The 14,533-nt window shown below is 34.9% G+C and overlaps 1 protein-coding gene across 2 annotated transcripts in view; it reads left to right on the top strand.

Moving 5' to 3' along the window:
* The window catches only part of LOC129646351 (uncharacterized), a 572,274-nt gene that overhangs the window by 161,223 nt on the left and 396,518 nt on the right, over positions 1-14,533 (top strand). The gene's annotated exons all lie outside the window — the stretch shown is intronic.

Here is a 14,533-nt window from a genome sequence, read left to right as displayed (position 1 = left end):
GCTGATACAGGCAGAGCAGGGATAGAAATTGGCCTCAATATCCAGGGCTTTTTCTTTAAAGTGTCACTGCTTTGTGATGTTTGTGTATTTCTTTTAATCCTATCTTTGAGGATCTAGATGAAAACCTTGAACATAGACAGGAAATAAGTAATTTCATTTAATTTCATTTTTCTAATACAATTTAATCTTAATTTATTTATGAGTGCCCCCATTCCTTTATAGCAGCAAAACACTTAAAATGCTCTTTCCTGTAATTTATTCAGGGTAAATATTTAATCCATTTCAATTTGTTTTGTTCAGTTTTCAGTCTCAATTCCCTTCTTGACTATCTTCCTCTTCATAAATATTATTCCTTCCCCATATCCTGGTTTCACATCTAACTGCACAGTTTTCTTGTAGTATTACTCAAAAGTAACAAAGAGGAATGAATCATTAAGGAAGTTAGGAAGTTTAGCCTTATTTTGATGGAAATGGGAGGAAAAATTCAGTTTCTCATTTTATTTTGAATACAGGTACACTTCATTTTTATTGTGCTTTGCTTTATTGTGCTTCAGAAATATTGCATTTTTACAATTTTAACATTTGTGACAATGCTGCATTGAGAAAGCCTGTCAGCACCATTTTTTCCAACATCATTTGCTCACTTTAAGTCTGTGTGTCTCATTTTGGAAATTATTACAATATTCACATTTTTTCATTATTTGTTATGGTCATCTGTGGTCAGGGATCTTTATTTCTATTATAATTATTTCAAGGCATTGTGAACTATGACCATATAAGATGGCAAATTTGATCAGTAAATTCTGTGTTCTCACTGATCCACTGAAAAACTGACCACTCACCAGTCTTTTCTTTCTCCATGGGCCTCCTTATTCCCTGAAACACAACAGTGTTGAAATTTGGCCGATTAATAATCCTGCAATAAGTATTTAAGTGAAAGGAAGTGTGGCATATCTCGCACTTGAAATCTAAAGCTAGAAATGATTAAGTTTAGTAAGAAAGGCATGTTGAAAGTAAAGATGAGCTAAAAGTTAGGCCTCTTTTGCAAATAGCCACGTTTTGAATACAAAGGAAAGGTTCTTGAAGGGAATTAAAAGTGCTGCTTCAGTGCACACATGAATTATAAGAAAGTGAAACAGCCTTATTGCTGGTATGTGAAATTTTGAATGATCTGGATAGAAAATCAAGCCAGTCACAGCATTCCTTTAAGCCACATCCTAAGCCAGAGCAAGGCCTTAAGGCTTTTTAATTCTGTGAAGGCTGAGAGAGGTGAGGAAGCTGCAGAAGAAAAGATTAAAGAGCAGATGTTGACTCATGAGGTTTAAGGAAAGAAGCCATTTCCACAAGATCAAGTACAAGGTGATATAACAAGTACTGAAGTAGATATAACAAGTACTGCAGCAAATTATCCAGGAGATCTAGCTATGATGATTAACTAAGATTATCTACACTAATCAACAGATTTTCAATGTAGGCAAAACAACCTTCTGTTGGAAGAAGATGCCAAATAAGACTTTCATAGCTAGAGAGGAGAAGTCAGTGTTTTGTTTTAAAGCATCAAAGGGCAGGGTGACTCTATAGTTAGAGGCTAATGCAGACAGTGACTTTAAGTTGAAGCCAGTACTCATTTACAGTTCTGGAAATTCTAAGGCCTCTTAAGTATTAGGCTAAATCTACTCGGCTTGTGCTCTGCAAATGGAAAAACAAATCCTGGATAACAAGACATTTGTTTACAATATGGTTTAGAGAATATTTTAAGACCACTGTTGAGACCTCTTTTCAAGAAATAAAAAGATTTTATTCAAAGTATTACCACTCTTTGGTCATTTGAGAACTCTGATGGACATGTATAATCAGATTGATCTTCTTTTCATGAACACTTATATACATCATCCATTCTGCAGCCCATAAATCAAGGAGTAATGTAGAAATTTAAGTCTTATTATTTAAGAAATACACTTTGTAAGGCCTTAGCTAACATAATTGTGATTATTCTAATGAATCTGGGCAAAATCAATTGAAAACCTTCTGAAAAGGATTTACCATCTAAATGCCATTGACAATATTTGTGATTCATGGAAAGACGTAAAAATATCAATATACATAGGAATTTGGAAGAAGCTGATTTCAATTCTTGCAGATGATTTGAAGGGTTCAAGACTTTAGTGGAGAAAGTAACTATAAATGTGGTGGAAATGACAAGAGGACTAGAAGTGGAGCTTAAAGATGTGTCTTAATTGCTGCAATCTGGCTTCCCTGATAGCTCAGTTGATAAAGAATCCATCTGCAATGAAGGAGACCCTGGTTCAATTCTGGGTTTGGGAAGATCTGCTGGAGAAGGGATCGGCTACCCACTCCAGTATTCTTGGGCTTCCCTTGTGGCTCATAAAGAATCTGCCTGCTTGTGGGGAGACCTGGGTTCAATCCCTGAGGTTGGGAAGATCCCCTGGAGAAGGAAAAGTTACCCACTCCAGTATTCTGGCCTGGAGAATTCCATGGACTGCATAGTCTATGGGATCACAAAGAGTTGGACACAACTGAGTGACTTTCACTTCACATGTTATAACTTTAATGCATGAAGAGTTGCTTTTTATGGATGAGCAAAAACAGTGTTTCTTAGGATGCAATCTACTGGTGAAGATGCTGTGAAGATTATTGAAATGACAAAATATTTAGAATATTACCTAAATTTAGGTAATATAAATTTGTGTGTAATATAAATTTGTAATATAATATTTGTGACACAAATATTATTGTGTCACAATAAAGTTGTGACAGGATTTGGGAGGATTAACTCTAATTTTGAAAGATGTTCTACTGTGGATAGATAGTATCAAAACTGAATTGATACTGTTGAAAAATAATTTGTGAAAGAGTCTATCGATGCAACAAATTTCATCGTTGTCTTATTTTAAAAAATTGCCACAGCCACCCCAACCTTTAGCAACCACCACCCTGATTGGTCAGCAGCCATTAAGATTCAGGCAAGATCTTACACCAGCAAAAACATAATTCACTGAAGGTGAATGGTTATGATGAACGTTAACATTTTTTAGCAATAAAGTATTTTTTAATTAAGGTGTGTATATTGTTTTTTAGACATAACGCTGTTGTATACTTAATAGATCATAGTGTAAGCATAACGTTTATACTCACTGGGAAACCAAAAAATTCATGTGAGCTTCTCTACTGATACTTGCTTTATTGTGGTAGTTTGGAACTGAACCCCCCGGTATCTCTGAGATATGCCTATACTTAGGTTCATTCAATGGTTGCTCTCTAGCACTTTTGACAGCTGATCAATTTCAAGGTTGTTCTATTAAAAATCCCATAAAAACTGGAGGACTGGAATCAATCAGTACACATATTTTTAAAAATAAATTTGAAGAACATTGGGCATAAGGTGGTGATTGCCAGGTGGCTCGGTGGTCAAGAATCCTCCTGCCAATCCAAGAGCGAAAGGAGACACAGGTTTGATCCCTGAGTCAAGAATATCCCCTGCAGGAGGAAATGGCAACCCACTCCAGTATCCTTGCTGGCAAAATCCAATGGACAGAGGAGCCTGGTGGGCTACAGTCCATGAAATTGCAAAGAGTCAGACACGACTGGGCACAGTTGTAAGATACCTCAGTGCTAACATCTCTTTAAAAGTCAGGCCAAAGACTGCGTATTATGTGACAGTTCAGTCTTTAACTTCTACCTGCTTCTTGCTCCCTCTCACATTGTCATCCCATTCACTTTCTCTACTGTTTGCTTTAATTCTTAATATCAAGAACGTGGAAAATAAATTAAGATAACAGGATACTAACATCACTAGGCCCAGATTGCCGCAAACTGTGAAATGGAAGTGCTAACTACTTTATAGTTGAAGAATGACCTAGAAATGTTAATAACAAAAATAGGAAAAGAGTAATAAAGCTACAGTGTGGGTAATGGTGCAATTCTTGTGCAAAATTAAAAATGAAATGAAAACATCCTCACTCTTATGAAGGCAAGAAGACCAAAAAAAAAATGTTTCCTCCCATTTTAAATTTTAGGTGGATAAAGTTTATCCTCACTTATGATTTCAGTGATTTTGGTTTGGTTTTGGTTACGACATTTATTCAGATTTGTAGAATGAATGACAGTTGTAACCGTGGAAGTCTCAGTTGACAGGTAAAAAAAAAAAAAATGATTGAACACAAACTCTGTTATAAGCAGAGTTGGATATACAGTAAGGAACATCTTTGGAGAAGGCAATGGCACCCCACTGCAGTAGTCTTGCCTGGAAAATCCCATGGACGGGGGAGCCTGGTGGGCTGAGTTGGACACGACTGAAGGGACTGAGCAGCAGCAAGGAACATCTTTGTATTTAGATATTGAATGTGCTGTAATATTACATAAAGACTGAGAAGGAAGGATTTAGTTACAATATTTTATGAAGAAAAATATGTCTCTACTTATTAAATTTAAACCAAGAAGAACAAAAGTCCCCAGGTAGCAAAAGCTTAATTCTGTGAGGATGAAATCAAAATAGACCATTTTCATTAAGCAGTCATATAATCACTATTTATTTCATTGATTAAAATGTTCAAGTCCACTGTGCCAGACATAAAGGGCTATAAAAATGTGTAGATATAATATTACCTCCATGAAACTTGCACTGTAGAAAAAGAACTTGTAACCTGATTTCATTAGGTAACAACATGTTCAGCTACTGTCTTAAAGAAAGTAAGCTGTAGAGAAAGAATTTGGAACTTTGGACTTTGTCCCTCCTACTGATAGCTTGTCATTGATCATTTGGATAATCTGTTCTAGAAGCTATATTTCCATTAAACAAAGGAATGTCTCTTTATTACATTAATTAGTGCCTCTAAAAGGCTTAAATATATATACTATTTTCTGTAGAATGATCATGCATAAGTTTCAGTTCAGTTCAGTCGCTCAGTCATGTCCAACTCTTCGCGACCCCATGAATCTCAGCACGCCAGGCCTCCCTGTCCATCACCAACTACCAGAGTTCACTCAGACTCACGTCCATCCAGTCAGTGATGCCATCCAGCCATCTCATCCTCTGTCGTCCCCTTCTCCTCTTGCCCCCAATCCCTCCCAGCATCAGAGTCTTTTCCAATGAGTCAACTCTTCACATGAGGTGGCCAAAGTACTGGAGTTTCAGCTTTAGCATCATTCCTTCCAAAGAAATCCCAGGGCTGATCTCCTTCAGAATGGACTGGTTGGATCTCCTTGTAGTCCAAGGGACTCTCAAGAGTCTTCTCCAACACCACAGTTCAAAGGCATCAATTCTTCGGTGCTCAGCCTTCTTCACAGTCCAACTTTCACATCCATACATGACCACAGGAAAAACCATAGCCTTGACTAGACGGACCTTTGTTGGCAAAGTAATGTCTCTGCTTTTGAATATGCTATCTAGGTTGGTCATCTTTTCTTCCAAGGAGTAAGCGCCTTTTAATTTCATGGCAGCAGTCACCATCTTCAGTGATTTTGGAGCCCCCCAAAATTGTATGTATGTATATACCCATATATATTATGTATGATATATGTAAATACACAAGTATATTAAATATATAAACACACAAATGTATGTACATATATAATAAAGTGGGATAATTATTTAGTATATATAACATTGTAGTATTCAGCTTTTAACAAAAATTCAAGGCTAATATGTAAATTTTTAGCATCAGTTCAGTTCAGTTGCTCAGTCATGTCCGACTCTTTGCGACCCCATGGACCACAGCATGCCAGGCCTCCCTGTCCATCACCAACTCCCAGAACCTGCTCAAACTCATCTCCATTGAGTCGGTGATGCCATCTAACTATCTCATCCTCTCTCATCCCCTTCTCCTCCTGCCTTCAATCTTTCCCAGCATCAGGGTCTTTTCAAAGAGTCAGCTCTTCGCATCAGGTGGCCAAAGTATTGGAGTTTCAGCTTCAACATCAGTCCTTCCAATGAACACTCAGGACTAATTTCCTTTTGGATTGACTGGTTGGATCTCCTTGCAGTCCAAGGGACTCTCAAGAGTCTTCTCCAACACCACAGTTCAAAGGCATCAATTCTTCGGCGCTCAGCCTTCTTCACAGTCCAACTCTCACATCCATACATGACTACTGGGAAAACTATAGCCTTGAGTAGAGGGACATTTGTTGGCAAAGTAATGTCTCTGTTTTTTAATATGCTGTCTAGGTTGGTCATAACTTCCTTCTGAGGAGTAAGCGTCTTTTAACTTCATGGCTGCAATCAATGAAACTAAGCCATGCTATGTAGGGCCACCCAAGACAGACGGGTCTTGGTGGAGAGTTCTGACAAAATGTGGCCCACTGGAAAAGGGAATGGCAAACAACTTCAGTATTCTTGCCTTGAGAACCCCATGAACAGTATGAAAAGGCATTTTTTTTTTAATCAATTGTCTTCAAATAATACATAGGTCCCTTTTATATCCATTTCTGTAAGTTTTTCTGTGTTTGAAAACTAAACACAAACAATATAATATACAAACAAAAACTATGGAAACTGCCATTCCCATAAAAAGACCAACATTATTCTTATCAAGACAAATAGTACAATGAGAGGTCAAGGAAGAGAAGCATCTCCCAGTTTCCAGAATCATGGTAGTTCCTGTCTATTCTCTTTTCAACCACATTGTTTGGGTTATCAGTGCTTCCAAGCATAGCTCCTGATTTCAACATTTATTTGTATCATTTAAACTGTCAGTACTTGTTAAATCTGTCACTACTTAGGTTAAATCTGATCAGTTTAAATCTGAGTGTGAAAGCACTCTCACAATCCCCTGCCCGAAGTTAAGACTTAAATAAATGAAAACAGAGTTGGGGTTTGAGGGCAAAAGAAAGACTAAGTGAAAGAAAGCATAAGCAACAGGAAGAGTATATGAAAATTCTGTAGTTTGTATCAGGATTACAAAGACCAGAGCACATTTCACACACACACCCCTAAATGAAAATATAGATACCTGGGAAATTGTCAAGTATAAAAAAATGAATTTCATTAGATTCCATAATACATTTGATTAAAAAAGACAGAGATCCAACATGGAGAGAGAAGCTAAATTACTTTTTAAAAAGCAAGAGGTATAATGGGTGTCATAATACAAATAAACAGAAAGAGTCTCTTTATTGGAAAAGAAAATGCAGGTTTGGGAAATTTGATAACTACCTTACATAAATATTCATAAGTAGATAGTAAATTATGCAGAATCATCACTGTTTAAGAAAGCAAATTTTTTCTTATTTAATACTCTTTGTAGAAAAATATAGAAATCATTACTTTATAAAAAATATTGATTGAAGTTAAGTCTTTCTTTTTCTTATAATACAAAACGTAACTGATAAACCCATGGAACTTCTGAGCACTTAACATTTAAAATAAAATCAAAACTGAAAATGGCTTGAATTTCTGTCTCTTTGCCTTTTTATCTCTTTAACCATGACTATGTCTCTTAATACCTTTGAATCTACTTTTCTCTGTATAAAATATGCAAAGTAATATCTACATTCTAGTGCAAATGAGATAATTTATATATGAAAAATCTTACATTGCAATAGAATATATATCTTGACATTGATTTATGGAGCTAAATTAATTTATTGACAAGAATAATCTCTATAACATAGTAACCCAAGTCAATCAATATATTCTATTGATAGTAAATGTGAATGTATGAATTTTACTCATATCTCTGTAAATAGTTATACCAGTAGAAATTTGTTCTGCCACCTGAACATCTGTTCACATCTTCAACAAAGGATCATGGATTGGCTTTGGGAAATTATCTCTTCCTCATTGGATATAGTATTGATGATACCATCTGTGAAGATACTCCAGATCCCTTTGGCCCAGGGTTAGACACATGACTTAAAATTGGCCAGTGGGACATGCTTCCAGGAACTTTAACATTGAACAATGATTTTTAAAGAAATGAAACTAAACAACAATAACAATTTTAAAAAATTGAAAATAACTAGAATGTCTGTATTTCCAAAGTTGTGCCCTGAAGAAACTGGTCTTTATTTCCTGCTCTTGAATTCTCAGTTCAGTTCAGTTCAGTCACTCAGTCGTGTCCGACTCTTTGTGACCCCATGGACTGTAGCAAGCCAGGCCTCCCTCTCCATCCCAAACTCATGTCCATTGAGTCGGTGATGCCATCCAACCATCTCATCCTCTGTCGTCCCCTTCTCCTCTCGCCTTCAATCTTTCCCAGCGTCAGAGTCTTTTCCAACGAGTCAGTTCTTCACATCAGGTGGCCAAAGTATTGGAGTTTTCAGCTTCAGCATCAGTCCTTCCAATGAACACTCGGGACTGATCCCCTTTAGGGTGGACTGGTTGGATCTCCTTGTAGTCCAAGGGACTCTCAGCCCTGTGTAGTTCTTTTTCCTATGGATGCTAAGTTCTAGTCCTTCAGCTTCTCCTGTGAGCCACTTCAAACCTTCCCCATATATTTCATTTTCAGTGAATTAGTCAGAGTTAGATTCTATTTCTAGCCCCCAAAGAAAGTAGTTGATAAATTGAATTTCTCCAGCTTGCTGCTGCTGCTGCTGCGTCACTTCAGTCATGTCCGACTCTGTGCAACCCCGTAGATGGCAGCCCACCAGGATCCCCCGTCCCTGGAATTCTCCAGGCAAGAATACTAGAGTGGGTTGCCATTGCCTTCTCCATTCTTCAGCTTATAGATACATAATTTAACTACTATTTACAACATTAATCAGCTTTGACATTGTTAGTGGGAATGTAAATTGGTGTGCTACTATGGAGAACAGTGTGGAGACTTAAAAAAAATTAAGTAAATAAACATAGAGTTGCCATATGATCCAGCAACCCTAGTTTTCAATTGTGTAAAGAAACACAGTATAGTTATAATAGAGACAAAAATATAAGTATAGACATTCAGACTGGATTTTACCAGAGCTTTGCTACATGCTCCTTCTCCTCTACCACCCCCTACCCCCGCCACTTTCTTTTTCTTCTGTTTAGTAATTACTATTCTGTGAGGGTAAAGTAGACTAGGAAAAAAAATCTGAGAGAACTTCAATTTTGTTTTCATCTAGGTATTTGATACTACTTAAAAAGTGGAGGTAAATTGTTAAGCCAGTATAATGCATCTCACTGATAAAGGTTTAGATTGTGTTAGCTATTCTAAATTGTGTGTGCCCCTATAACATAGTAATTTATTCTATACAGAATATATCTCTGTGTGCTCTAGAAGGAGAAAGATAACATAAAGATGAATATAATGAAAATGCTTTAGTTTATCAAATTATACTTGGGAGGAAAAAGGCTGTATCTATCCCTTCATCTTACTGAGATGTCAGAAAAAGAAATCAGATACAATATAATTGCAAATAAGTAGAAGTTAATAATTGCATAAAATGCTCCTTTGTAAAAAATGATGATTAAGAAACGGAGATAGTTTGTAGCCACCTAGTTACATTATCATGTAGACTGTGAAAACTACAATTTTAATTTAATCATTGAATTAATGGGAGTAGTAGCTATTTCCTTTAATGTGCTCTATTCAGGACAAAAATACAATTTATTTAAGTTCCCTCCAGTAATATAAGAAACATGCCCAGGAATTGGATTGCTGGATCATATGGCAACTCTATTTTTGTTTCTATTTTTTAGAAATCTCCACACTGTTCTGCATAGTGGAACACCAATTTACATTCCCACCAACAGTGTCAAAGGGTTTCATTTTCTCTACACCCTGTCCAGTGTTTATTATTTGTATACTTTTTAATGATGCTTATTCTGACCAATGTGAGGTGGTACCTGATTGTAGTTTTGATTTGCATATCTCTAGTAATAAGGGATATTGAGCATCTTTTCATGTGTCTGTTGGCCATTTGTATATCGTCCTTGGGGAAGGGACTTTTTAGGTCTTCTGCCATTTTTGATTGAGTGTTTTTTGTTATTGAGTTGTATGAGCGGTTTGTGTATTTTGGAAATGTATTCTCTTGTCAGTTGCATCATTTGCAAATATTTTCTCCCAGTCCATAGGTAGTCTTTTCATTTATGGTTTCCTTTGCTGTGAAGAATCTTATGAAAACTATAATTTGAAAAGGTACATGCATCCCTGTGTTCCTTGAAAAGACATTTTTTTTTAATTTTATTTTTTTTAAACTTTACATAATTGTATTAGTTTTGCCAAATATCAAAATGAATCCACCACAGGTATACATGTGTTCCCCATCCTGAACCCTCCTCCCTCCTCCCTCCCCATACCATCCCTCTGGGTCGTCCCAGTGCACCAGCCCCAAGCATCCAGTATCGTGCATCGAACCTGGACTGGCAATTCGTTTCATACATGATATTTTACATGTTTCAATGCCATTCTCCCAAATCTTCCCACCCTCTCCCTCTCCCACAGAGTCCATAAGACTGTTCTATACATCAGTGTCTCTTTTGCTGTCTCGTACACAGGGTTATTGTTAATCTTTCTAAATTCCATATATATGCGTTAGTATACTGTATTGGTGTTTTTCCTTCTGGCTTACTTCACTCTGTATAATAGGCTCCAGTTTCATCCACCTCATTAGAACTGATTCAAATGTATTCTTTTTAATGGCTGAGTAATACTCCATTGTGAAACAACCTAAATGTCTATCAGCAGATGAATGAATAAAAATGTGGTATGTGTACACAGTGGAATACTACTCAGTCATAAAAAAAAAACAAAATGCATCTGCAGCAACATAAATGGACCTAGAGGTTATCATACCAACTGAAGGCAGAAAGAGGAAGACGAATACTGTATGATACCAACTATATGGGGAATAAAGTATGATACAAATGAATATATTTATAAAAGAGAAATAGGTTCACAAATATGGAGAACAGACTTGTGGTTGCCAAGGGGAAAGAGGGGATGGGGAGACCTGGATTGGGAGTTTTGGATTAGCAGATGCAAGCCATTATATATATATATATATAATGGGTAGACAACAGGGTCCTACTGTGTAGCACAGGGAACTATATTTAATGCCCTGTAATAAACTATAATGGAAAAGAATATGAAAAAGTGTATTATATGTGTGTGTATATATATATATATGTATAACTGAATCACTTTACAGCAGAAATTAACACAACATTGTAAACAAGCTATACTTTAGTAAAATAGATTTTTAAAAATAAAGGGAAAAAAGTAAATATGACTGTTGGAAGAATGAAAAGGGTACATGATTACTAAAGACTATATTTAGACAATACTGCAAAAATTGTATGTCAAAAAATTTGAAAAATGAAATGGAAAAAATTTCTCAAAAATATGGCTGACTTAAATCCCTTAAAATTGTTGTTGTTTTGGAGACTTAAATAATTCAAATGGAGCAAATAATTGTCAATCGTCTGCTAGACCTGCTTGGAGAGACAATTTTCAATAAAAAAGTAATAGTCAGGACAGTGACTTCTCGTTCTCTATATTCTCCTGAGTGTCTGATACAGTGCAGACAACTGGTAGATGCTCATGTCTATTTCTTGGCTAGTCTTGTCAAAGTACTGACTTGAGAGGTCCACACAAAGTTATTTTGATTACATCTAAAAATGATTTTCAGAATAGTCCTTTAGGAGAAACTGTGAGATGCTGAATAGTGAACAGACATAAAAATTTTTAAATGTTACACTTTCTTTTTGAACTTTTTCTTTAAAAAAAAACAACTTTGAACATATATTTTACTCAATGTTTGTACATATGCTGTTTTGAAAACAAGAACTATTAAAAGGTACCTGATACTACGCTTTAAAAAGTTACTTTGGGATATTTTGTAAAATGTTTTAGTTCAGTGAAAACAGTGTCTCAACAGAGAAAAGTTTAGAAGGAACTGTGAAAAATGTTTGGGGATGTTCTGTACTCAAATGTAATTTATTATGTATGATTTAAGGATGCCAAATCATCAGGTTTAGCACACCAGGCCGCCTGATTTCACAGAACTGGAAAAGGACATAATATCCTTCACATTTATTTCTGCTGCTATTAAACTAGCTTCTCAAATTTCTTTCCAGCAAATCCGAACAGGGTTGCTTGTCAAACTGTGTTATTGATGAGGGTGAAGCACATAACAAAAAACAAGCTAGATAAATAGATTAACATAAATAATCACTTAAGCATTTTATCATTTGTCAAAGGAACCTGAATTAATATTTTTATTTGATATATGATATTATGTCTAAATGCAGAAAAAACAATAACAACAAAAAGCACTAGTTTTATTTGCACCAAATGACTGTTGCCTCCATATGGTATTAATCAAAGCACCAGTTAGTATATTTTTTTGTATGGCTAGGTTTTTGAGGATGGCAATTAATTTCAAATGCATGTATTATTTGTATTTTATTATAGTATTGAATTTGAATTTTATATTATTTACATTTTGAATTTTATTGTTATATTATTATTTTAATATAAGTTGTTAGAATCTCTTTCAAAATTCATGCCCGTATCTGTCTTTAACACAAAGTCTAAGATATTATAGTAAAGCTTTTTCATATGCTCCCAGTAAGACACTTTCCATTTACATAGGACCAGTATTGAAGTTCTAATGTAAAATATTAAGTCTTTTTTTGTTTTTTGACTATTGAGGAAACCTTGTTAAGTGTGTAAACATATTTTCTGAAATTTATCAAAAAATTCCACTTAATTTTGAACCAGGTATTGTTAAAGAAAAGTTATAAATATTTTTATAAAAGAACGTTTTAGCGTTCCATATTAGGCTTTTAATCTCATGGCAATAACTTTGTGGTGTTAGTTTGGTTATTTATTTTGAAATTTAAAAAGAGTCATAAAATAATGCATTAAGTTTGGGTTACACATATATTTTCAAATATAAATGAAATAATTTGTTATATTATTGAATGATTGCTTATTATTGATCTGATTAACAGAAGAACCAGTGAGAAAGTATTTTTAAGTTGATTTCATATGAAAACTGAACCTTTCCTTATACTGGGGAAATGTATTATAATTTTAAATTATGTCATCAAAATCTAAGGAAGGTGTGCAAAAATGTCTTATAAACATAAGAAACCACTCCTGTTTGAAAAACATGTCAAAGATTATAATATGACTCTTTTGTCTTTGAGGTATATTTTGATGTATTTTGAAACCAAAATGATTGCAAAAAAATAAATAAATAAAGCTGAGTTTTCACTGTTTACAAACATCTTCCCTGGACTTCAAAGTAAGAGATTGACATACTGTAAATGATAATTCTACAGAGCTCTTGCTTCCCATAAATTAACATTTAAAATGTAACCTTGAAGAAAGTAATCATTTTAGATATTACTGTTTAAGGGCACATGGTCACAATATCTAAGACTAATGTGGTTTATTAAGGTGACTAGATGTGATAGAAGATTTATAGTCGTGGGCTCCCCTGCCCACCATAGCCTTTAACATCTCACTATACCTTATTTTCTGAATTTATAAAAATAGAGCTTATCTGTGGATATAAAGCTGAGACTTTGAGCAGATGTCAAATAGAAGGTGCCATGGGACAGAAAATAATTATTATTCAGAGAAAATTGTATCTTTTTCACATTGCCATTTATCTTTTTCTGCCCATCAATTGTTAAGTAATAGAAAGTAGGGAAAGTGTTGTTTTCAGCATACTGATGATTTTATTCTGTTGGTCTTAAGTTTCTCTTGGCTGTTGCTCCCCTTAATCTTTTTTGTTTCTCTCTGTCATCTTTCTCACCAAGCAAATAATGTAGGAAACCACAGAAGTCTACTCTAATTATATAAAAATTTTATATAGGTTATAGTAATGTGTAAGGATGTGAATAAAAGTTAGACTTATATAGGCATCACTCATAACAGTAAATCTGTAAAGACTATCAAGATTGTACTTGCTGTGTAAAAATGGTGTTAACTATATCTTTATTTATGAGAATACCTGAAACATCTATGAGAATTGAAAATGTGCAGTTCCTACAACTGACACTTACATGACTAGGAATCTACTCTAGAGTATACTTATATGTCAGATGAGACAGATTCAAAGATGGCCATTTCTTTCTGGAGAGTGTAGAAAAATACTAGAAAAAAAGTGACACATGTGCTAGTTGATAAATAAATAAATAAAAAGTGATATATACATATAAATATTTTAAATTTACTCATTTATAAAATTTAACTGTATAGATCAGTGCATAAAAATCTTTAAGACATTATGGAACGAACAAAGTGAGTTGCATACAAAGCATGCTATCCTTCATGTAAATTAATGAAAATGCTCAGAACAAAACTATATACTTGCTATGGATACATATGTAAAGTTTTGAGAAAGGGAGTGGAAGGATGAATCACAAACACATAGCAGTGGAAACTTCTAAACAGATTTCAAGTAGATAGGACTTGAAGAAGGAGCCAAGTGAGTTTTACATTCTGCTGTCTTTAACAGTTTATATTAGCAACATGTTAATGGTCTTTGTACAATTTTTAATAGATATCATGTAGAGGAGAAGGCAATGGCAACCCACTCTAGTACTCTTGCCTGGAAAATCTCATGGACGGAGGAGCCT

The sequence above is a fragment of the Bubalus kerabau genome, chromosome 3, assembly GCF_029407905.1.
Source record: "Bubalus kerabau isolate K-KA32 ecotype Philippines breed swamp buffalo chromosome 3, PCC_UOA_SB_1v2, whole genome shotgun sequence".
Lineage (NCBI taxonomy): Eukaryota > Metazoa > Chordata > Mammalia > Artiodactyla > Bovidae > Bubalus > Bubalus kerabau.
Note: the sequence above shows the minus strand (reverse complement) of the source record. Positions and strands in the feature narration are given on the sequence as shown.